Consider the following 24,197-nt stretch of genomic DNA (forward strand, 5'->3'; position numbering starts at 1 on the left):
GTAACAGTTCGTAGCGTCTCCAACAGCAGATGCAGTACGATGCGCCACAGCCATACGCCGAGCACTAGGGTCTTACCACTCGGTATTGACACGTGGCCATCCAGAGCCCGGCCTTCTCGCGACCGAACAATCTCTTGCCAAGTCTTCTGCAAATCGCAGAGGGAACATCCCGGTTCTTGTAGCCCTATTACACGACGTCGTTCAAACCCAATGAGACGCTGTCAATGGGATCTTTGTCGGCTTAAAGGCATTCTTGACTGACATGAGCTCACCACGTCCAGTGTCGGCCGGGGTGGCCAAGCGGTTCTAGGCGCTACAGTCTGGAACCGCGCGACCGCTACGGTCGCAGGTTCAAATCCTGCCTCGGGCATGGATGTGTGTGCTGTCCTTAGTTTAGTTAGGTTTAAGTAGTTCTATGTTCTAGGGGACTGATGACCTCAGAAGTTAAGTCTCGTAGTGCTCAGAGCCATTTGAACCCCCCACGTCCAGTTTAAAAGATAACCAACGCTAACGACCGCTACAGCCATTATTTAAGACAAACCTCATTTAAATACTCGTCGTGGTGCTACTAGCGCCATTCTTATGCGACTGGCGCGAAATTGGAACAGATATCATCTCTCAGATGTACAAACACGCCAGCCTACTTTCCTTTATGCTGCACAAACCCATAATGGTGTTCGGATTTATTTCCGTCAGTGTATTCTCGAAACCACTTACCATACGATTTGAAGCATTCATGTAAGTTAAACAATGCTTAAAACGCGAAAATGGAAACTTATTACATTTAGTTCATCTCTCCACAGAATGCTTTTACATTCCAAACTTTTATAATAAACACTGACCCTACTACTTCTCCCTCCCTATACTATGAAGATATATTCTCAATTTTCTTCTACACTACAGTTATTAAAGACGTGTTGCTGGAGAACACGCGTCCCGAACCGACTAAAACTTGAAACAGCCAGCACGGGAGTGAAACTCATAACAGGGACTTACAGTAACATTACCTTGGTTCATCATCTCGCTTTCTTATTGGGCGATTTGAAATTCTCCGTATTTTCAGAATGAGATTTTCACTCTGCAGCTGAGTGTGCGCACACTCCGTTGCAGAGTGAAAATCTCATTCTGGAAACATCCTCCAGGCTGTGGCTAAGCCATGTCTCCGCAATATCCTTTCTTTCAGGAGTGCTAGTTCTGCAAGGTTCGCAGAAGAGCTTCTGTAAAGTTTGGAAGGTAGGAGGCCAGGTACTGACGGAAGTAAAGTTGTGAGGAAGGGGCGTGGGTCGTGCTTGGGTAGGTCAGTTGGCAAGCCGGCACGGTAGCTCAGCGTGTTCGGTCAGAGAGCCGTTTGGCCTCTGTAATAAAAAACTGAGTGGAAGGATCAACCACCGAACTTGAACAGGATATCTTGCGAAGTCCGCAACGACTAAACACAACGATCAATAACGAACAAAATGTAGAAAAAAATAAAAAAAAAAACGTTGGTAGAGCACTTGCCCGCGATTGGCAAAGGTCCCGAGATCGAGTCTCGGTCCGCCACACAGTTTTAATCTGCCAGGAAGTTTCTCCATATTTTGTTTTGATCTCGTTAAAAACAGAAGCTGGTTTCATAGTATAGTGTTTAAGTGTTGCTCAAGACATGTGTGTACAGCACGTTTTGAATTGCATTATGAATACTATGTGTGGTGTCACCGCCAGACACCACACTAACTAGGTGGTAGCTTAAATCGGCCGCGGTCCATGTAGTACATGTCGGACCCGCGTGTCGCCACTGTGATCGCAGACCTAGCGCCACCACCAAGGCAGGTCTCGTGATACGAGAGAGGACTCGACCCCAGTTGTACGAGAACCTAGCTACCACCCAGATGTATGAAGCTTTTCTCTCTCATTAGCCGAGAGACAGAATAGCCATCAGCTAAGTTAATGGCTACGAACTAGCAAGGAGCCATTGGTATCAGTGCCTATAGCTTACGAGTATTCAAGAGAGATGTATTCCAAGGACTAAATAAAAGATAAGTAATAAGCATCTACATACTTTTCTTCTTATTCATTTATAAGTTCTCATGTTCCAGACTTCACGCCCGTCTGCTTTAGCTTTGCGTGCCCTATCGGCTACCGCGTTAGTCTAGCATTCCTTTTGAGCCATCTAAATTTCACGGTGTCGGCCCAGCTACCGACACAACACTATGCTTGCTGTTTGTTCACATCCGTAATATTGGGCAGAATAAATGATTCTGTATTTGTTTTTGTTTCATACAAAAAGTTCAGTTTGTTGAAGCTAAATCTATAAAAGGCTTGGTGCTACATACGAAAAATAAAAAATACACTCCTGGAAATTGAAATAAGAACACCGTGAATTCATTGTCCCAGGAAGGGGAAACTTTATTGACACATTCCTGAGGTCAGATACATCACATGATCACACTGACAGAACCACAGGCACATAGACACAGGCAACAGAGCATGCACAATGTCGGCAATAGTACAGTGTAAATCCACCTTTCGCAGCAATGCAGGCTGCTATTCTCCCATGGAGACGATCGTAGAGATGCTGGATGTAGTCCTGTGGAACGGCTTGCCATGCCATTTCCACCTGGCGCCTCAGTTGGACCAGCGTTCGTGCTGGACGTGCAGACCGCGTGAGACGACGCTTCATCCAGTCCCAAACATGCTCAATGGGGGACAGATCCGGAGATCTTGCTGGCCAGGGTAGTTGACTTACACCTTCTAGAGCACGTTCGGTGGCACGGGATACATGCGGACGTGCATTGTCCTGTTGGAACAGCAAGTTCCCTTGCCGGTCTAGGAATGGTAGAACGAGGGGTTCGATGACGGTTTGGATGTGCCGTGCACTATTCAGTGTCCCCTCGACGATCACCAGTGATGTACGGCCAGAGTAGGAGATCGCTCCCCACACCATGATGCCGGGTGTTGGCCCTGTGTGCCTCGGTCGTATGCAGTCCTGATTGTGGCGCTCACCTGCACGGCGCCAAACACGCATACGACCATCATTGGCACCAAGGCAGAAGTGACTCTCATCGCTGAAGACGACACGTCTCCATTCGTCCCTCCATTCACGCCTGTCGCGACACCACTGGAGGCGAGCTGCACGATGTTGGGGCGTGAGCGGAAGACGGCCTAACGGTGTGCGGGACCGTAGCCCAGCTTCATGGAGACGGTTGCGAATGGTCCTCGCCGATACCTCAGGAGCAACAGTGTCCCTAATTTGCTGGGAAGTGGCGGTGTGGTCCCCTACGGCACTGCGTAGGATCCTACGGTCTTGGCGTGCATCCGTACGTCGCTGCGGTCCGGTCGCAGGTCGACGGGCACGTGCACCTTCCGCCGACCACTGGCGACAACATTGATGTACCGTGGAGACCTCACGCCCCACGTGTTGAGCAATTCGGCGGTACGTCCACCCGGCCTCCCGCATGCCCACTATACGCCCTCGCTCAAAGTCCGTCAACTGCACATACGGTTCACGTCCACGCTGTCGCGGCATGCTACCAGTGTTAAAGACTGCGATGGAGCTCCGTATGCCACGGCAAACTGGCGGACACTGACGGCGGCGGTGCACAAATGCTGCGCAGCTAGCGCCATTCGACGGCCAACACCGCGGTTCCTGGTGTGTCCGCTGTGCCGTGCGTGTGATCATTGCTTGTACAGCCCTCTCGCAGTGTCCGGAGCAAGTATGGTGGGTGTGACACACCGGTGTCAATGTGTTCTTTTTTCCATTTCCAGGAGTGTATATACATGATTAACAGCCACGAATACCAGCCATACATATCAAAATACTCTGATGTTGGTATCAACATCAAATTATACATCTAGGTACACAGTAAGGGTTGGTGATGCGTCTAGTATTTATACATATAACTGTAGTTCCGCTTGGGACGCGACAGCGATCGGACGTGTCGGTACTTCCGCGTAGTCGTAGCGCCGGAAGCCGTGTTTATAATAATTCTTGGATTGTGACCTGTGATATTCTCAGTGCTTCTTCACTACCGTCGTACACAAGCTTCTTAATTTACTCACAGCGGTCCCGACCGCGCATATTGTGCAGTTATGGCTCCCAGTGTACCACGTAAGAATACCCTGTGTTTTGCATTTGAGAAATCTTCCAGGAATGTGCAACCGAGTTCTCTAGAAATCCATGACTGGATAGTAGATATTATTGGCATCACATCCGATCAGGTCCACACAGCATATTATGACATGGCAGAATACTGTTTCTTTGTGAAGTTTTTAGACCAGATACAACTGGAGAAAATTTTGGTGAATACTGGTGGGAAAGCAGAGTTCCGACATCGTGATCAGTCGGTGAGTACAGTTTCAATAACTAACGCTGACTTTGAGTATAAACAAGTGCGAGTGTTCAATTTGCCACCTGAGGTTGAGAATTGTTTTCTTAGAGAAGTCCTCGCCAAATACGGTGACATCCGACAGATTAGAAACGAAAAATGGTCGAGCCGTCACAAACTCCAATGTTATAGTGGGGTTCGCTCAGTTACGACAGAGATTAACATTGGCTGATGTCCTAACTCAAAATCAGACGCCTTCTGTGACTGACTCCCAACCGAGTGCATCTGTGTCAGAGGACAACGATCTCGGTAACGGCACCTTCCCACCCTTGCCTCAAAAACCCGTGGCCAGTCACCCCTTAGCCACCGGTGTTGCATTGTCTGTCGGTAACAAACGACGACGTACTATAAGTGACGGTAGTGGTTCCGGCGAACAGGTAGTAAAAAATCAAACCGATGACGCGGAGCCACGGGCCTGCACACAGGACACGCATGTGTCGGATGGCTCAGTTACGACCCGCCAAATTCCCATTCAACCGCCCGACGCAGAAACTGTCAATACGAGTGCAGCCGAGTGTTTACAGCAATCCGTTCCGATGCCGCTTGCCGACTCGCCGCAGGTGGCCAACACACAAGAGGCGGCAGTCAGTCAACTGCAACTGGTAAACACGGCGGATGAAGCACGCGGTGTAGAGCATAACATAAATAGCCGCCACCTCTAAACTGCTTCCAAGCAACACGAGGACCCGGACAGCTGTATTCAAACAGCCAGTGCGGCTCCAAACAAACACAGTGAGCCTACTGAAGCCGCGTCTTCGGACTTGCCGTCACCCGTTCCGAAGCAAGGACTTTCACATACTGCTTACAGCCATGACTCGCCGACTCCGCCGTCTTCAATGACACTTCGGACGCCTTTGCGACGGCAAAATAAAGTTAAACCAAAGGACTCCGTGGCTGGAAGTAACTCAAAAAGTAAAGTCAGCACAAAAACTGGTACAAAACCTGCGGATGCAGGTTCGAAGTCCGACGGTGAGATGGACTGGGCTTCCTAAGCTTCCCATCACCCACAAGTCTCGGACGATCATGAGTCAAGCTTATAAGTTTTTGTCCCTGAACATTAATAGAGTTAGGACAGATTTAAAATTAGCAATGCTACGGCAGTTTATCTATGAGTCCGAAGCTGATATAGTTCTGTTACAGGAAGTGTCTATCTTAAGTTTTCATGTATCAGGATTTGCAACAATAGTAAACACCGTGGCGGACGGGGGTACACGAGACGGAATCCCAGTGAGCAATATCGAAATGTTGGACTCCGGTAGAGGCATAGCTTGCCAAATTTTTGACGTCACCCTCGTCAATATCTATGCTCCATCTGGAACGACCTTAAAATCAGAAAGAGCTAACTTCTTTAAACAAGACATCATGTACTTGCTACGCCGCAACCCAACCCAGTTGATAATTAGTGGTGATTTCAACTGTGTGATCCACAGGAAAGACCAATCGCCAAACTTTAATTACTGTAGGGAACTACATGATCTGGTGCGTCACCTGCAGCTGAAGGATGCATGGGAACTAAAATTTCCTACCCTGGTAAAGTACACGTACCTGACCGCCATCGCATGTAGCCGTCTAGACCGTTTGTACATCTCTGAGAACATTTGCCAACATGTTCTGGATGCCAATGTCATTCCGGCTAGCTTCTCCGACCACTGCGCCCTCTGTGTCACAATAAATCTGGACAAACAGCATACTAAATGGCATAGGATTCGGTGGAGCCTAAATGTTTCTATTCTCGCCGATGCCTTGCTGCAAGATGTCATCTCCACGACATGGGCGGATTGTCTCAAGCAATGCTGCAGATATCCGAGCAGGATAGCCTGGTGGAATGCTGTGGTCAAACGGAAAATGCGATTATCTTTAAGAAACTACAGTTGGCAACAGGCGCAAGATGTCAAACGCACGATTGATTTTTACCAAACAGTTCTGCGAGAGTTGTATGCGACTACGACACCAACCAACACACAGCTGACGACCATCAAACAAATAAAGGCGAAGCTTATAGGCATAAAGCGAACGCAGCTTGAAGGACTGAAGATCAGATCTAAAGCAAAATCGCTTCAAGAGGACGAACTTGCATCGCTGTATCACCTCATAAAACATCGTGCCCATCGCAAGCGAGCTTTTATCGGGGAGCTGGACACAGATGATGGACTCCGTTTGATTCAACAGAGTGATATTCTTACTGCAGTTTACCGGTACTTCACGGATCTGTACTCGCAATGCGATACATATGGTGATGACGGCGGCGATATCGTGAGTGCTCTGTCCACCGTAGTCACGCCTGCGGACAACTCGGCGGTCGTACACGATTTTGCTCCAGACGAAGTCCTTGAACTGATTTCTGGCTCGCCGTCAAATAAATCCCCTGGCCCTGATGGTTTGCCACGGGAATTTTATGTGCGCTTCTGGCCCATAATCGGACACGCATTTACAGATGTTCTCAATGAAGTGATGCGAGGGAGTGACGTGCCGGCTGAAATGAAGGACGGCTGAATTGTATTGATACCAAAAAGCAAACACCGAAAAACCTTAGATAACTTCCGACCTATTACTTTACTCAATTTTGATTACAAAACCTTCGCCAGAGCACTCAACAGCAGATTGTCTCCGTTAATGAAGCAAGTGATTCACAACCATCAATAATGCATCCCTGGTCGCACTATTATGACGCCCCTTTCGGAATATAGAGATGTAATAGCCATAGCGTCCGTCACTAACGTGAATCTCGCATTGCTGTTTATCGACTTTTGCAAGGCTTTTGATCGCGTCCGCCACGAGTACCTCCTACAGCTACTGCAGCGGTGTGGTTTTGAGCAACGGGTTATAAATGTCGTGTAACATTTCGTCACGGGCATTACAACCAGAATCAGCGTAACTGGACAGCTTACTCAACCCATCGAGGTCCAAAGAGGAGTGCCGCAGGGGAGCCCTCTCTCCATGATGTTATTTGTTTTATCGCTCGAGCCGCTCTTACGCTCTATTCTTGCAGGCCTTTCGATCGCCGGGACGTCCTTCGTGGTTCGTGCTTACGCCGACGACGTCGGAGTGTTACTGCGCAACGACGGAGACGAATCAACCCTCAAGACCGCGGTAGACGAGTACTGTCGTGCTTCCGGTGCTAAAATCAACGCCGGTAAATGCACCTTTGTCAACATTCGAGGATTCGACTCAGTTGTTATACCTTGGGCGAAGCATGTCGAAAACCACACCACTCTGGGGATGATTATCGACAAATGCCCGCTAAAAATGAATGCAAAAAATTGGAAGCAGGTCACCAATAAAATGCAAGGTGCCATCTATGAAAACAATTGGCGGTCCGTTAACATTCTCCAACGCATACGACTCCTCAGCAGTTATATATTCAGTAAAGCGTACTATATGGCCCAACTATTTCCAGTCCCCAAGATGCAGGCCAAACACGTGATGAAACTCTCTAATAGATTTATCTGGCAAGGGCATCTGTTCAAAGTGAAATACACCACGCTGACGTCTTCCAGACAGGCCGGCGGACTAAACATGCCTGACATTAACCGAAAGTGTACTGCGTTATATAGAATCACCCATTTGTTGGACAAGGAACCTCTCAGCGTAACCAGTTGGCTCTTCCGAACCTTACAACCCACCGATACGCATCCACCCGTTGATGTAGGTAAAATACATTACAAACTACGACATGTCAAGCAGTTTTTTCTTGAAGTAAGCTATATTGATGGACATTATTTCACGCAGGATTTACCGACGACGCACCTGTTATTAAAAAGATGGACATCTCCAATAGTCTGGAATCCTATTGAACTTAAATACCCGAGTGTTCATTGGAAGGCAGTTTGGGACAACATAAGTTTAACCGTCCACACTGCTGAAGTGGCGTCCACATGGTATAAAGTGGTAAACGGTGTTATACCCACTAATGAAAGGTTGCATAGAATCGGTTTAAGTGACAGTGATAAATGCGTCCGCTGTGGCCTGGTCGACACCTTACGCCATCGCTTCATTTGTGGCGGTCATCTCATTAACTGGAAATGGGTGCAGCAGAGGCTGGGCCTGATTACCCGCAGCAGCCCAGCCAGCCACTGCACCGACGTCCTGCTCTGGCCGGATGCGAAACATTTTCCCGCTACCAAGAACAACACCGTGATGTGGATATTAGGACAGTTTGTGACATATATCATTATCCACAGTAGTGAAGATAATCTCATTAGTTTCGAGGCTCACATGAAACGTTACCCAAATTTCAGGAAGATGTTTGCTAACATGTTAGACATAATTTTTGAAAAACAAGGCGTAGGGTAATTCTCGATGCCGGTAAGGACACAAATCACATGCAAGACTATGTAGCGAACAAAATACACAACGAGTAAGGGGTTATACCAGTTCCTAGGACTACTCCCGACTTCTCAATGGTGTAATTAACTTCATTATGACGTTTTCATTAATTTATGTACCTGTGCATCTCTTGTTATCCGTTTGTGTGCTCCAAATGACTTTGAGTTTGGACGGTTATGAATCAAATGACAGAACTGTCATTCTAGTTAAGACAATCAATTATATATATGTTTGCGTTTCGGATCAATGTCTCTGTCTGGACTGAAGAGGCTACTATTTATGTTCTATTTTGTAAGCTCACAAATGGCACTATATTGAAATGTGTTCTTCAGTCTATTGTAGGATACAATTCGTGTTGAATCAGTTCCAGCACTTCAATATTATGTTTTTGTGCTTATGTACATATATGGTTGTTTTAATAAAGGAAAAAAAATGGATAAAAAAAGCGTGTTCGGTCAGAGAGCCGTTTGGCCTCTGTAATAAAAAACTGAGTGGAAGGATCAACCACCGAACTTGAACAGGATATCTTTCGACGTCCGCAACGACTAAACATAACGATCAATAACGAACAAAATGTAGAAAAAAATAAAAAAACGTTGGTAGAGCACTTGCCCGCGATTGGCAAAGGTCCCGAGATCGAGTCTCGGTCCGCCACACAGTTTTAATCTGCGAGGAAGTTTCTCCATATTTTGTTTTGATCTCGTTAAAAACAGAAGCTGGTTTCATAGTATAGTGTTTAAGTGTTGCTCAAGACATGTGTGTACTGCACGTTTTGAATTGCATTATGAATACTATGCTTGCTGTTTGTTCACATCCGTAATATTGGGCAGAATAAATGATTCTGTATTTGTTTTTGTTTCATACAAAAAGTTCAGTTTGCTGAAGCTAAATCTATAAAAGGCTTGGTGCTACATACGAAAAATAAAAAATATATACATGATTAACAGCCACGAATACCAGCCATACATATCAAAATACTCTGATGTTGGCATCAACATCAAATTATACATCTAGGTACACAGGAAGGGTTGGTGATGCGTCTAGTATTTATACATATAACTGAGACCAGGAGAGGGCACTACAGCTAGGGCACATGAGCAACTAGTATCTAAAATTTAATAGTTAAAACGCTGTATCGATAGTAATCAATTAAAATTGCTTCACATGGCAAAATGACGGTCTGATAATAAAACATGTAATGACACACAATATGTGGAATCACATCCACACTTAAAATACAAGGTGCAAATAGTAATAATGGGAAGATCCTAGCCTGGCAAAGTAAAACACACAATTGTATAAAAGCCAATATGAAAAGTTTAAAAATAAAATCTCGTCTGTAAATCGAGATCTTTCAGCATGACAAAATAACTAAACCAGTGGTTCAATACTAGACGCATCCAGGTCATCACCAGTCCTTACTATGTATCTACATGTACAATTTGACGTTGATACCTACATCTGAATATTTTATAGAGTGTATAGCTTGTATTCATGGCTGTTAATCACGAATATACTTTTTATTTTTCTTATGTATTTTTTCTTCAGCAAGTTGAGCTTATGGTTACGCCACCGTTTTTGTTTGTAACAGATCTGAAGATGGCAGTAGCCGAAATTGGTAATAGTAAAGTTAAAAGTGTGTGTGTTCAAGACGGACCTGTAAAATAAATTTGACAGACTTGATATTAAAATTTTACTATAGATGTTAAATTAAGGCATTATAAATACAGCTGTAAAACCAGACATTCTCTGCAGTTCGGAAGCACTACTTTTAACTGGATGCACAATGGCATTAGAATATATGTAAAGGAAAGAAAAAAAATCTTGCGAAAAATGTCAAGTCCAAGCAAGAACAAAGCTGGAAACTGAGTTTCGAGGACAAATAACGTAACACATTCATTCTGCTCTACAATAACAGACGAGATCAGGCAAACACGTGTTCCACCTACAGAGAATGCAGACAGATTAATAAAGAAAATCCACACATTCTTGCAAAAGAGAAAATTATAAATAGAAAATAGGTGGGAGAAAAAGGACTCTAAAGAAATGCTGATTGACAAGGAGAACGTACTCAACAGAGCCTATGTCAGACTAGACGTCTAGAAATTCAGAAGTTTTCAGGAAGACAGAACGAACACAACAAGCTAGGTGAGATAAAAAGAGCTACATACACACGCACCTGTGTCAGGGGCTACACAGTTGGCAGAAATGCACAATCCATAAATGTAAACAAACATCACATTGCGGCGGCGCACTGCATTGCACGGTTCCGCTCACCTCGTGGTGAATCTCTTCTAACACACACGCCTTCTTGAAATTATCCGCATGCATCTCAGCCGCAGAAAGCTATAGAAAAAATAGTGTGCACGTCGTAACTACAAGTCGACACACACACACACACACACACACACACACACACACACACACACACACACACACCACTCATAACCTTAGCCAGTTTATGGTAAATATTAATTATCCTGTACCGAAAAGTTACAACGGATTGTTTCTTTTAGAATTGTTCCCTCAAATATTGTTGTAATCAGTATCAAGTTCACGAATAAGCAACATAGCACCCAGAATTTAGTTATTTAAATGCCACAAAATGTTCCGAATTTCACACTGTGCTTTAAATCGAACTCCCTTCCACACTTTATGGCACTTCTCAAATATTTTGGTACCGAAATATTACAATATTAATAATTTTCAACGGAGCACATATCAATAGGTGTGATCACTATCAGATCCAAGCCCCGACTCTATCCATCTCTCTACACAAAAGAAGTTTCTCGTTCCCAAAATACGCTTGAAAATGGTAATTTCTGATTGGCAGAGAAATATCACAGCCAATCGGAAAGCAGCATCAAACCCGCTCAATCCCGCCCATATATACAGAACCAATCAAACTCCGTCACTGAATCAGAACAATAAATTACCATAAATAAATTCTGGAAACCCACAAATATAAAAGTAATTAGTTCGTAACAAAACTACCTTACCGAAATCATAATCTCATTTCCCTAATACTGACTAGGTAGTTTATAACAAATTCCCCTGTACGAATGCCACGTCATTCTCGAACATTCCTCCGTGAGCAATTACTTCACTGTATCGTGTAAAAACTTTACATAAAACAGTATTTCACATTCACACCATTCATTCTCATAACTAAGCACAATTATAGCAGTAATTAATAAACAATTACAGAATTAAACAAACGGAATCGGAAATAAAATTGGCGGTATTTTGACTGCAGCCCAAACAGCGTCCATCAGCTAGTGACCTCTGTCAGGTCGTATAGAAACTACATACACTCGAGCAACCAGATGCCACCTGTCCTACGCGTGACTCATACTGCACGTCTGATCACTGCTGTAATGTCCGATCTTAAACAGGTACGATGCAGAGGAGCTAGGCCTCAACTTTCTACTCAAAGCTACTTTTTTTATGGCGTGTGTGTGTTTCTACCGAAATGATAACTAGAGGTACAATTAGTGACAGCAGACTTCTTTTCACTGTTCTAAACTGCACACCTCCTGAAATACGTAGACCTTATAGGATGGCAACTGCGCCACAGTGTCCGCCACAATGCGAAGAGCTTGGGTAGCTGAGAGCAAGGTTCCCAACAGTGCAGCCAACCGGCATTACAGCATTACGCTAGAAACTGTGGCACCGTTTCCATTACTTGAAGTCCAAGTGATCCAGATTAGAGCTGTGAAACCAAGTCTGTCATCACTAATTGAACACCTAGTTTTCATTTTGGTAGAAATAACATACATAATGCCATTTTAAAAAGTAACTTTGTTTTGAAAGTGATGTTTGTTTACTTGTAGGGACTGTGCATTTCTGTCCATTGTATGAACCCCTGATATAGGTATATTCCTGAATGCAATTTTCACATTTTGTTTCATTTCGGAAATATATGAGGTGGCAAATTTAAGTGGGACACCCTGTTAAAAGCTTGGTCGACGTCTTTAATTGATGGAAGGCCGAAGTAGCACAATAGGCTGTTAAAAATGTTTAAAACGCCCGAAATCCACGAACTTGCTTGCATTGTAGACTTCAGTACGGAGCAGTCTACAATCGTGCGGCGTTGGATACACCGATTCCGTCAAATGACAGAAGTTAAGCACCGGGTCGGACATGACCGGTATTTGGATTGGTGATACGCTATTCACAACTTTCTCTTTATCTTCATGGCAGAGGAGACAGGAGAGGTAGGTGCATGAACTCACTGATCACAATTCCCGACGCCAGTTTCTTGGGTTAAGTTCCAAACCTCTCCGCAGTGCCTCATGAAGTGGGGGCATGCGACGCTGTTGGTACTGATCCGTCAGATGGGGACGTTAAGCACAGGGGACCCCGAGTTGCTATTCGACAGGAGTAGGGTATATGTGTCGGCACCGGGTTTCATCCACTCCCTTGTCTCATCATCAACCAACACATGCATGGCACAAAGCTACACACATACCCATTAAAGTCATCCACACTCGAAAGTTAAACAACAAATAACGCTCACACTTTGCTATGGAAAGGTGGCTACAGATGGGAAAGATAGAAAAGACCTTTCCAATTTATGTTGCTGAACCTGGCCTTCGGGGTCTCCCAACCAGTGAGACCACATGACTATGTGAATTAAGTTAAGGAGGATTTAGGATTGGAGGGCAGCGTGGAGGGTAAAAATCGTAGAGGGAGACTAAGAGATGAATACACTAAGCAGTTCAGAAGGATATAGGTTGCAGTAGGTACTGGGAGATGAAGGAGTTTGCACAGGATAGAGTAGCATGGAGAGCTGCATCAAACCAGTCTCAGGACTCAAGACCACAACAACAACAACAACAACAACAACAACCTTCTCTAGTAACTTCCTACGATAAACTGAAGTTCTGATGCTGAGTAAGTGTTCGAGGAGACCAAACAGTTAAGGTCATTAGTCTCCTATTCATCGCCCGCTCCTCCCCCAGGTCAGAAGCAGTGTACCAAACCTCTCTGCGTATAGAGCAAATTTTATGTGCAAGTATGAGAAAGTGTTCTTTGCGTAGCATGTATCTGAAGCTGTAGTCATCTAGTGCGATGAGGGAAATCGTCTAAAAACCATATCCAGGCGGCACACCTCTTCGTTCCGGAAGCGATCGCGTTAAAAAGCGCGGCTACTCGGGCGGGTGACTGGAGCTGTCTGATTACGGAACCTAATGAACTCCCCAGCAGGTATGATGGTGTGTTCACTATCGAACCACCTGAGGTTTTTCAATTCCACGCTCACCGCAACATCTGTCATTTCCACAACTGTGCGACAGTCGTAAGTAGGAACCGCGTTATAATGTTCGTCGCTGAAGCTACATTGATGAGTCAGAATATTACGCTTAATAGCGTGTTGGTCCACCTTTGGAACCGACTGTTGCAGCGATCCTGCATGGTAGGAATTCGAAAAGCCCTTGCTAGGTTTACGCTCAGTTCACGCAGTTCCCGTAAATTATTGGCCGTCGTTTGTGAACGTGGTGCTAACGCCCAATAGCGGCCCAGATGTGTTCCACGGGTGTCCAGGAAAACGTGATGATTTCTGCAGATCCATCTTCCGGGAAATGTTGGGCTTGCTGTAGAAGAGGGCTGTCCAGCAGAAGGCAAGGCGAGCACGAGCGCTCATGGGGGAAGTGCGTTGGTGGAGCCGTCGGATGAGTCATGCGGAATGGTTTCCGACGTGTTTGTGATCGCATGCTGGGAATTAACAAACTTTGAACGCGGAGTAGTGGTTGGAGCTAGACACATGGGACGGTCCATTTCGGATCCATAATGTGAAGAGTGTGCCGAGAACACCAAATTTTAGGCATTGCCTCTCACCACGGACAACACACTGGCCGACGGCCTTCGCTTAACGACCGAGAGCAGCGGCGTTTTTGTAAAGTTGCCAGCGACAGTAGACAAGCAACACTCTGTGAAACAACCACAGAAATAAATGTGGTACATACGATGAACGAATGCGTTAGGACGGCAAAATTTGCCGTTAATGGGCTGTGGCAGCAGACGGCCGACGCCAGTGTCTTTGCTAACGGCACGTAATCGCCTACAGCGTCTCTCCTAGGCTTGTGACTTTATCGGTTGGACCGTAGAGTAGTGGATAACCGTGGCCTGGTCAGATGAATCCCGATTTCAGTTGGTAAGAGCTGATCGTAGTGATGATGATGATGTTTGGTTTGTGGGGCGCTCAACTGCGTGGTTATCAGCGCCCGCACAATTTCCCAATCTTTGCTCAGTCCAAATTCGCCACTTTCCTGGATGATGATGATGAAATGATGAGGACAACACAAACACCCAGTCATCTCGAGGCAGGTGAAAATCCCTGACCCCGCCGGGAATCGAACCCGGGACCCCGTGCTCGGGAAGCGAGAACGCTACCTCGAGACCACGAGCGGCGGACGCTGATCGTAGTGTTAGAGTGTGGCGCAGGCCCCACGAAGACATGGACGCGAGTCATCAGTAAGACATTGTGCAAGCTGGTAGTGGTTCGAGGAAGGTGTGAGCTGTGTTTAAATAGAATTGACCGGGTTCTTTCGTCCAACGGAACCGATCATTGACTGTGAATGGTTGTATTCGGTTACTTGGAGACCATTTGCGGCCACTGGGTCATTTTCTCACTAAATCTGAGGGGATGAGATGGGGAGTCCCCTTGCTAGATATTAGAAGAGGAATTTATGAAAATCAGTTCTTCTGTGAGCACCTGTTTGGGTTACATTCTACCAACTGTATCTCTGACACTTACAGAAACTGGACACATGTAAGATGGAACGTTTTATCAGAGTTAGTCTAAAGCACCTGCTCACAGAACTTCTACTACTCCTCCTGAACCAGGATGTAGGTGCGAAGCCTATCCGTGCCTTGACGACCTCGGCTGTGCTCGCCGGCCGCCTGAGAAGCGGCTCTGGCTGCTACTCGGATGTCGGGTGGTGAGGCCGTCCTCGCCGGCCACAGGTGTGTGCCTGGCGGGCTGCTCTCTAGTCCAGAGTCTGGGGCCAGCCCGACCCTCTGGCTGGCAGCGGCGCCAGCGCCAAATCTACACACCGCATCACTACGTGTCTTCACTTCGAAGCGAGTGTGGCGTCTGCGGGGAAATGCTGCCCCACCTTCACCCGCGCGGCCAATGGTTCGTTGCGACCTACTTTACACAGTGGCCACGTGGACACAGACGATTGTCCTAGTTAACCGATAGCGGCAGTTACTCACTCAATGATTTAACTGCTCAAGACGATGCTGAAATGGCAAGCTGTCATCACAGCGAGCAAATATGCCGATGTGTACGTCATATATACTGCTGTCAGTTAAAACTGCGATAAGAAGGACAAGTATGTGGGTATACAAAAAACGAAGAATATGTAATTAAATGTCCGGGGTACGAAATTTAATACACACCCTACCAAGGTAATAGCAGCAGATTAAGGGGATAGAGCTTGTAACACTACCGCCCTGTCGGACGTGCGTTAGCTCAATAAAGCCTGTACTGTAATAAGTTCACGGGCTTCACCTTGTAAACAAGGATTTAGTACATAAGTTGACCGCGTGTACCTAATGGAAGCAATTCGGACTTATTCAGTCAGTAACTACAGTGATGCGTCAAGCAAATGTAAAGTACAATTACGCGTTCGCATGGACAAGAAGTACACACAGTAGATACTACCAATTATAAATAATACGGTCGCCAGCCTAATTAGGCATTGAGTGAGTTTTTCCCTGTACAAGTGGTAGCATGTACAAGCATAATGACACGTAGTAATGTTGTGTTTTATGGCAAAATTTAGAACCAGAAAGAATCTACTGAACTAAGATTTTCTTCTTTTGTACTAATTTGTACGAGCTGAAATTACACAACACCACACAGCAATGATTACTACGAGCTGCACTTTGTATATTGATCAGACTGAAATCGGGCATAGATTACCCTAGAATCAGCAATTTTGAAAACACACATATACAATGTCATTATTAAAATTGGAAAAAACACTAATACACTTAGGTTTAATATAGAAATTAATTTTACTGTTCAATTCTGATCAGTACACTTCAAAATGTGCAATCATAGGCAAGATAAAGGGGGGGGCTGAATCTGTTATAATTGTTATACTGAAACTAGTAAGTCCTGAAGGTAAATTAACACTCAAAGTTATCAATCTGTGAAGAACTAATCTTCTGTCTTATTTTTACTGAATCGATTAGTTATCATTCTTTCAGTCTCAAATGAATTAAATAACATTGCTAGCTCAATTCAAAATTTATCTTTCAATTTAATCACACTGTTGTTCTTTACTAACATCTGCGTTAACAAATATGAATTTAAGAGTCTTTATAACATAGATTAGTCTGCAGATGATTTGTTAATAACTATAAACTTTCAATTCGGGATACTCGGGTTGCACAATATGGGGTAAGGATCCTGTCTAGGTCAATGATAAGGATAAGTGACGGCCAAAGCAATTCTGGTAAAAGTCACGTTATTATTGAACAGTCAGAACAGTTTCAACACTGGTCCACACAGATACACTTCTAAAGATGAAATAAATGTTTGACCTGTGCACGTCGTTGCGGCGGATGGCGGACAGCGAGATAGCGGGCAGCACAGCACACATACAGGCACGGCTAAGGCTCTCACAGTATCGGCACTTTCATTCTTCTTGGCGTCGTAATCTTTCCAGTTTTGTGCCTGAGAATATAGCCATGCCAAGTATTCGTCGGAATCGGCCCATCCGAGGCTCAATGGAATCCACTTTTCTTAGATAGCCTCCTCGGTACAGTACATGTTCCTCTGACCGATGCTCAACTCCGACTGTGTTACTCAGCCCGTTGTGCCGATCCGCGCCAGTGTGCATTTTCCCGCGCTCGCCTGCATCCACCTTTTCCCCGCGCCCCTACAGGTAGGGTATTCACCACAGGTTTTCTACTACACATATCCTAATACATTACCTACGTATGAACCAAGTGTTTAAATTACAATTTTCACATTTTACAATAGTTTTAACATTAAATACATTTCCTTTTGGTTATCAAATCGCTTAAAGTCTAACATAAATAATAACATTCATTTCAAAAGTTGTTTACAGTTTCTTTAACATGACACGAAAAGGAAAAAAAAAATCAAAATAATATTTACATTATTTTACATAAATTCAGAAAGAAACATTTATCTAAATGCATAAAGAAAAAAATTATTATAGGTACATTATTGTTACACATGCCCCTGTTTCCAGAAAATTTTCTTAAGTCTAAATTTTATGGGAACACTAAATTTTACAATAATACACTGGTTCTGAATCTTTACGTAAATGTTCAAGAAGATTTACACTACATATTTCCTTCCACTCACTGTATATATGTTTACACTATTTTAACATATCAAGACCAATTTCTTGTTATTTACTTAAGTGCCTTTTGCACAGTCCAATTTCCCATTTAAACATTACTAAAATAGCAATTTAATCATTTTTTTCCCAAATTTCTTAAAGAAATAATTTAAAATTCTGGAATACACACATTTAACTACAAAAACAAATGCATATTTCGTATACACTATAGGATAATTTGTCGCTGCTTGCTTTGAATAGCAGTCCAGTTCTTAATTTACTAAACAAAACACACACACCAAATTTTCAGAAAATTAACTACACATATTTACTGCCTATTATGTGGATTTGGGCAGTCCATTTCACTTCATATTGTCACATCCTTTGGATTACATCTACTATTTTCCATCGACTATTTATCTGCCCTCATTGGTATTTGGCAGTCCTTCCTATTCTGGTTCATACACTGCCCATTTTCATTTTTGACAGTTCCACCTGTTATCTGTCTGAAAGCATTTGCCCTTTCCTTTCAGTCCTTTCCTCCATACATTTTTATATTTACAGTACCATTGGTAATCTGAAACTCACATAACTACATTAGTAAACTTTCAATGGTATACAGACATTTACAAAGAATAGTTACATTTGAAACAATTTGTGTTCAGCATAAGATACAGCACAATTACTCGTTTCTGGGAACATACAGTTTCAGATCCACTATATTTCTCACACCTAAAGGTCTTTTGGATTTTGGGTAGATTAGGTAGTAAGCATTTTCGTGTGGAATGTTCTGTATTATATATGGTCCATTATAGGTATATTTAAATTTTGAAATTTCATGGTTTAGTTCACTAGATTTTTCGTGGGTTTTCAGAAGAACATGATCTCCAATTTTAAATTTTGAAACTTTTAGATTCTTATCGTGTCTTCTAGATCTAGATTCGGCTCTTTGCCTTGCCCTTTTTATTACCAATTCTTTCTTTTGATTCAATCCCAAACTTGTACAAGGTGGAAACTCTAATTTTTCTTCAATTAAACTTTTACTACTTCTGTCTAACAAAATTTATTCTGGTGGGAATCCTGTAGTTTCATGATGTAATGTGTTCATGACATTCTCAAAATCCGATATGAATCTGCCCCAGGCTCTAATTCAACAAAACAATAATTCAATTTCAGATAACACTGAGCTATAGTAACAATCAAGTAATGCATAATATTAATAATATCTACAAATACAGCATCCTGCCCCTGCTCGTCTCTTTATTAACAAGGCAGTCTTTTATGGTGCATAAAACAGCCACTTAAGTCTGGTGGCTTCTTAGGCCTCTGGAGTTCAAAGTCTTTGCATACTTGAACTCTTCGCAAAATAAACACTGAGTCGTCAGGCGGCTCTTTCTTTCTTTGTTCAGTCACAACATCTGGATTCTGTTTTGACACTTCGTCATTGTTAGGTACAATATCGTACTTAACTGCATCCCTTTTATTTTCACTGATTTTCTCATACCCTCTTTCAGTAAAAGTATATTCACTTTCTTTTACCCCGAAAAATTCATCTTCACTAGAGTCATCACTACTCTCTTCCTCAACACCAGATTCATTTAAGTACGCTACTTTTGCACAACAGGGAAAGTTAGTATATTCAATTTTGTCTGTATTTACGTATATTTCATCATCTGAACTATCGTCGGAATCCGATCATTCCGGATCGCTATCAGGTTCTAACATAAAGGCTTTTCTGAGACAGGCACTAAGTTCTTCCTCGGTATTGTCATCAGGCTTAGATTTTAATTCAATCTCCTCTTTTGGTGAAACGGCCTCATCATCAGCTTTATTTACCTCTACTGTGACTTCATATTCGGTGTAATCCTCGTGGACTTTAATTACTTTCATGTAATCATCTGCCCCTTCTCCACGGTGCCTCTCGGTAGCAGCTTGCACTATTGGCGGATTATTAGCAGAAGTTATTTCTTCGTCAATGCTGAGGATTTCATCCTCCAAATCCTTCCTATCATTAACCTTCCCTTTATCAGCAGCACGCGTACTTTTCGCGGCGCTATTTATTTTCCCTTCTTCAAATTTGGGCCACGTCACTATATTGACGCCCCTATCATTCCCCTTTCTATTAACTAATTTCTTCGCCTCATATTCCTTCTTAACATCCTCCCACTCACATTGCTTTAGGCCCTTGTACAGATCGTTGATCTGCACACGCCAATCAGTTACTTCTGCTAATTCATTATCGCCCTTTTCCTCATTGCAAACACTGCTAACCGCACCTCTCTGTGTATTCACAGTCTCATCTATTGTTTCCTTTGCCACGGAATTATCACTCGTAAAATGTTCATTATCTCTTACGGCTAAGTTCGCACCTACTGCTGCCGTATTGCTAGCGGCTTCTCTCTGAACAGATGTTCCACTAGGCTGGTCCGTTGCCCTCTGATGCTCCACTCGCCCGCTAACCTGGAGCTTTCTGTGCGGCATAGATGACTCATGCTCGCTCGCACCTGACGCTTGTCTTGCCACAACACGTTGCTTCGTTTCACGCCTGTCTCTAACCTGTCTCATTACATTACGGTCGGTCCGGTATCTGTTCTTAATTCGGGGCCGGTATGTATTGTCCGCTTCCGTTTGGCCCGCAACGTTCGCGGAAATTAGTTTCCCGCGTCGTTATTGTTTTGCGCGGTGTACTCTCGTCCGCGACCTGGATAACTTCCTCTGCCTCTTCCTCTGCCTCTTCCTCTCTGTATTACATTGACGCGAAATCCATCGCCGTCATTCCTTTCGTCATTGTGTCGGGTATTACGGTTGCCAAAATTTTGATAATTGGCACGACTTTCGCGCCAATGGTCTTCGTCTTCGACTCTCTCGAGAAATGCTTGGAAGCTGCGATGATTGCTTCCTACATACCTCTTTGAATCTTCTGGGAGCTTTTTATACAGCTCCCAGATAATTTCCGAATCTGATCTTCTACCTCTTAAATGCGTCAATTTCCTGTACCAATACTCGCAGAAATCTTTCAAAGAATTCCTGCCCCTGTTATCATGCTGTTTTGCCATGATAAACTCGCGCCATAAATGGTCCTGTTTTTGTTCTGACCAATATTCTTCGGTAAATTTTTGCCTAAATTCTTCGAACGTCATTCGTTCGGTATTTAAATTTATTCCCCAGCGCTTAGCGTCACCTGCTAAGGCGCTAATTACTACATTTATCTTTTCCTGATCAGACAAGTGCTCAGGAAATACTCTTTCGCAATTTTTGATGAAGTCTAACGGATGCCACCCGTTATGTTTCTTGGCTGGATCGAAGCGTTCCTCGCCTTCTAACAGCTTCGTAATTGGTGCGCCATTACAGACCACACCAGGCCTATCTTTAATTTTGCTCTCTAGATCGAAAATTTTGCCTTGAATTTTCGTACAATTTTGAACACATCCGGTTACTTTTTCACCTAATTCTTTTTCAGTGTCTACAACTACCTTTTTCAACTGAGATATTCCGTATTGACATTCGTTTACGATCTCAGTTTTAAGACCGAAAACTTTTTCGTCTACCTTAGTTTCAACCAGAGGTTCTACCTTCTCTTGGATGTTGAGAATTTCAACATCGAATCTACTATTAATGTTACCAATTTCCTCCTGCATAGTATCCATATTTTTGTTAATAGTATCAATTTCAAATTTCATATTATTTACTACAGAACTTAAATTTCCCACTTTTTGTTCTACCTGCTCTATTTGTTTACTAATTCTAATTCCTTGATCTTTGACCTGTGCTTTAATCTGATCACTTTGTGTTTTAAGCTGCTCGTCAACGTGTGTTTTGAGCTGCTCATTCTGTGTTCTGAGCTGCTCGTCAACGTGTGTTTTGAGCTGCTCATTCTGTGTTTTGAGCTGCTCGTCAACGTGTGTTTTGAGCTGATTAACCTGATTGCCGACTTGTTTTTGAAGTTGCTCATTCTGTGTTTTGAGCTGATGGCCCTGTATTTTCAGCTGCTCAGTCTGTCCTGCAATTTGTTTGGTTAATTGTTCAAATAAGTCGTTCATATTTAAAATTTTTACACTGTTTTGTTCTACGGAATCCGTGTGTTCCGATTCTACTTCATAAGTTTCTTTCGGTTCTTTCTTTATTTGCGGTGAATCAAATATGTCAGTGGATTCGTTCACGTACCCACTATCATCTACAAAGTCACCCTCTTCTTCCTGTTTTATCCCTTGCTGTGTTCGAGGTGATCGCGACATTTCAATCTGTTCGTTGACGTGTTCATGGTATTGTATGTACGCCAATTGTCTTCCGCTAACGCCATCTGTTATCTGGCCGCGTAGACTCCTGCTACTGCTAGCCGCATTCTCCATTTCGCTCGGCACATCTACCCTGTCCCCGTTCCTGTCCATATTGAATGCCAATCACACCGCACTATTATACTTGACTCACGCTATAGTTAACTTTGCTAAACTTTATTGCTGTTAGTGCCACTGAACATCCACTGTTCGGTCTTTACGTTAGTGTATAACCGACAACAACTGGATGTCCTGTCACCGGGAAGCCACGTGTAACACTACCGCCCTGTCGGACGTGCGTTAGCTCAATAAAGCCTGTACTGTAATAAGTTCACGGGCTTCACCTTGTAAACAAGGATTTAGTACATAAGTTGACCGCGTGTACCTAATGGAAGCAATTCGGACTTATTCAGTCAGTAACTACAGTGATGCGTCAAGCAAATGTAAAGTACAATTACGCGTTCGCATGGACAAGAAGTACACACAGTAGATACTACCAATTATAAATAATACGGTCGCCAGCCTAATTAGGCATTGAGTGAGTTTTTCCCTGTACAAGTGGTAGCATGTACAAGCATAATGACACGTAGTAATGTTGTGTTTTATGGCAAAATTTAGAACCAGAAAGAATCTACTGAACTAAGATTTTCTTCTTTTGTACTAATTTGTACGAGCTGAAATTACACAACACCACACAGCAATGATTACTACGAGCTGCACTTTGTATATTGATCAGACTGAAATCGGGCATAGATTACCCTAGAATCAGCAATTTTGAAAACACACATATACAATGTCATTATTAAAATTGGAAAAAACACTAATACACTTAGGTTTAATATAGAAATTAATTTTACTGTTCAATTCTGATCAGTACACTTCAAAATGTGCAATCATAGGCAAGATAAAGGGGGGGGCTGAATCTGTTATAATTGTTATACTGAAACTAGTAAGTCCTGAAGGTAAATTAACACTCAAAGTTATCAATCTGTGAAGAACTAATCTTCTGTCTTATTTTTACTGAATCGATTAGTTATCATTCTTTCAGTCTCAAATGAATTAAATAACATTGCTAGCTCAATTCAAAATTTATCTTTCAATTTAATCACACTGTTGTTCTTTACTAACATCTGCGTTAACAAATATGAATTTAAGAGTCTTTATAACATAGATTAGTCTGCAGATGATTTGTTAATAACTATAAACTTTCAATTCGGGATACTCGGGTTGCACAATATGGGGTAAGGATCCTGTCTAGGTCAATGATAAGGATAAGTGACGGCCAAAGCAATTCTGGTAAAAGTCACGTTATTATTGAACAGTCAGAACAGTTTCAACACTGGTCCACACAGATACACTTCTAAAGATGAAATAAATGTTTGACCTGTGCACGTCGTTGCGGCGGATGGCGGGCAGCGAGATAGCGGGCAGCACAGCACACATACAGGCACGGCTAAGGCTCTCACAGTATCGGCACTTTCATTCTTCTTGGCGTCGTAATCTTTCCAGTTTTGTGCCTGAGAATATAGCCATGCCAAGTATTCGTCGGAATCGGCCCATCCGAGGCTCAATGGAATCCACTTTTCTTAGATAGCCTCCTCGGTACAGTACATGTTCCTCTGACCGATGCTCAACTCCGACTGTGTTACTCAGCCCGTTGTGCCGATCCGCGCCAGTGTGCATTTTCCCGCGCTCGCCTGCATCCACCTTTTCCCCGCGCCCCTACAGGTAGGGTATTCACCACAGGTTTTCTACTACACATATCCTAATACATTACCTACGTATGAACCAAGTGTTTAAATTACAATTTTCACATTTTACAATAGTTTTAACATTAAATACATTTCCTTTTGGTTATCAAATCGCTTAAAGTCTAACATAAATAATAACATTCATTTCAAAAGTTGTTT

Source organism: Schistocerca serialis, chromosome 2, assembly GCF_023864345.2.
Source record: "Schistocerca serialis cubense isolate TAMUIC-IGC-003099 chromosome 2, iqSchSeri2.2, whole genome shotgun sequence".
Classification (NCBI taxonomy): domain Eukaryota; kingdom Metazoa; phylum Arthropoda; class Insecta; order Orthoptera; family Acrididae; genus Schistocerca; species Schistocerca serialis.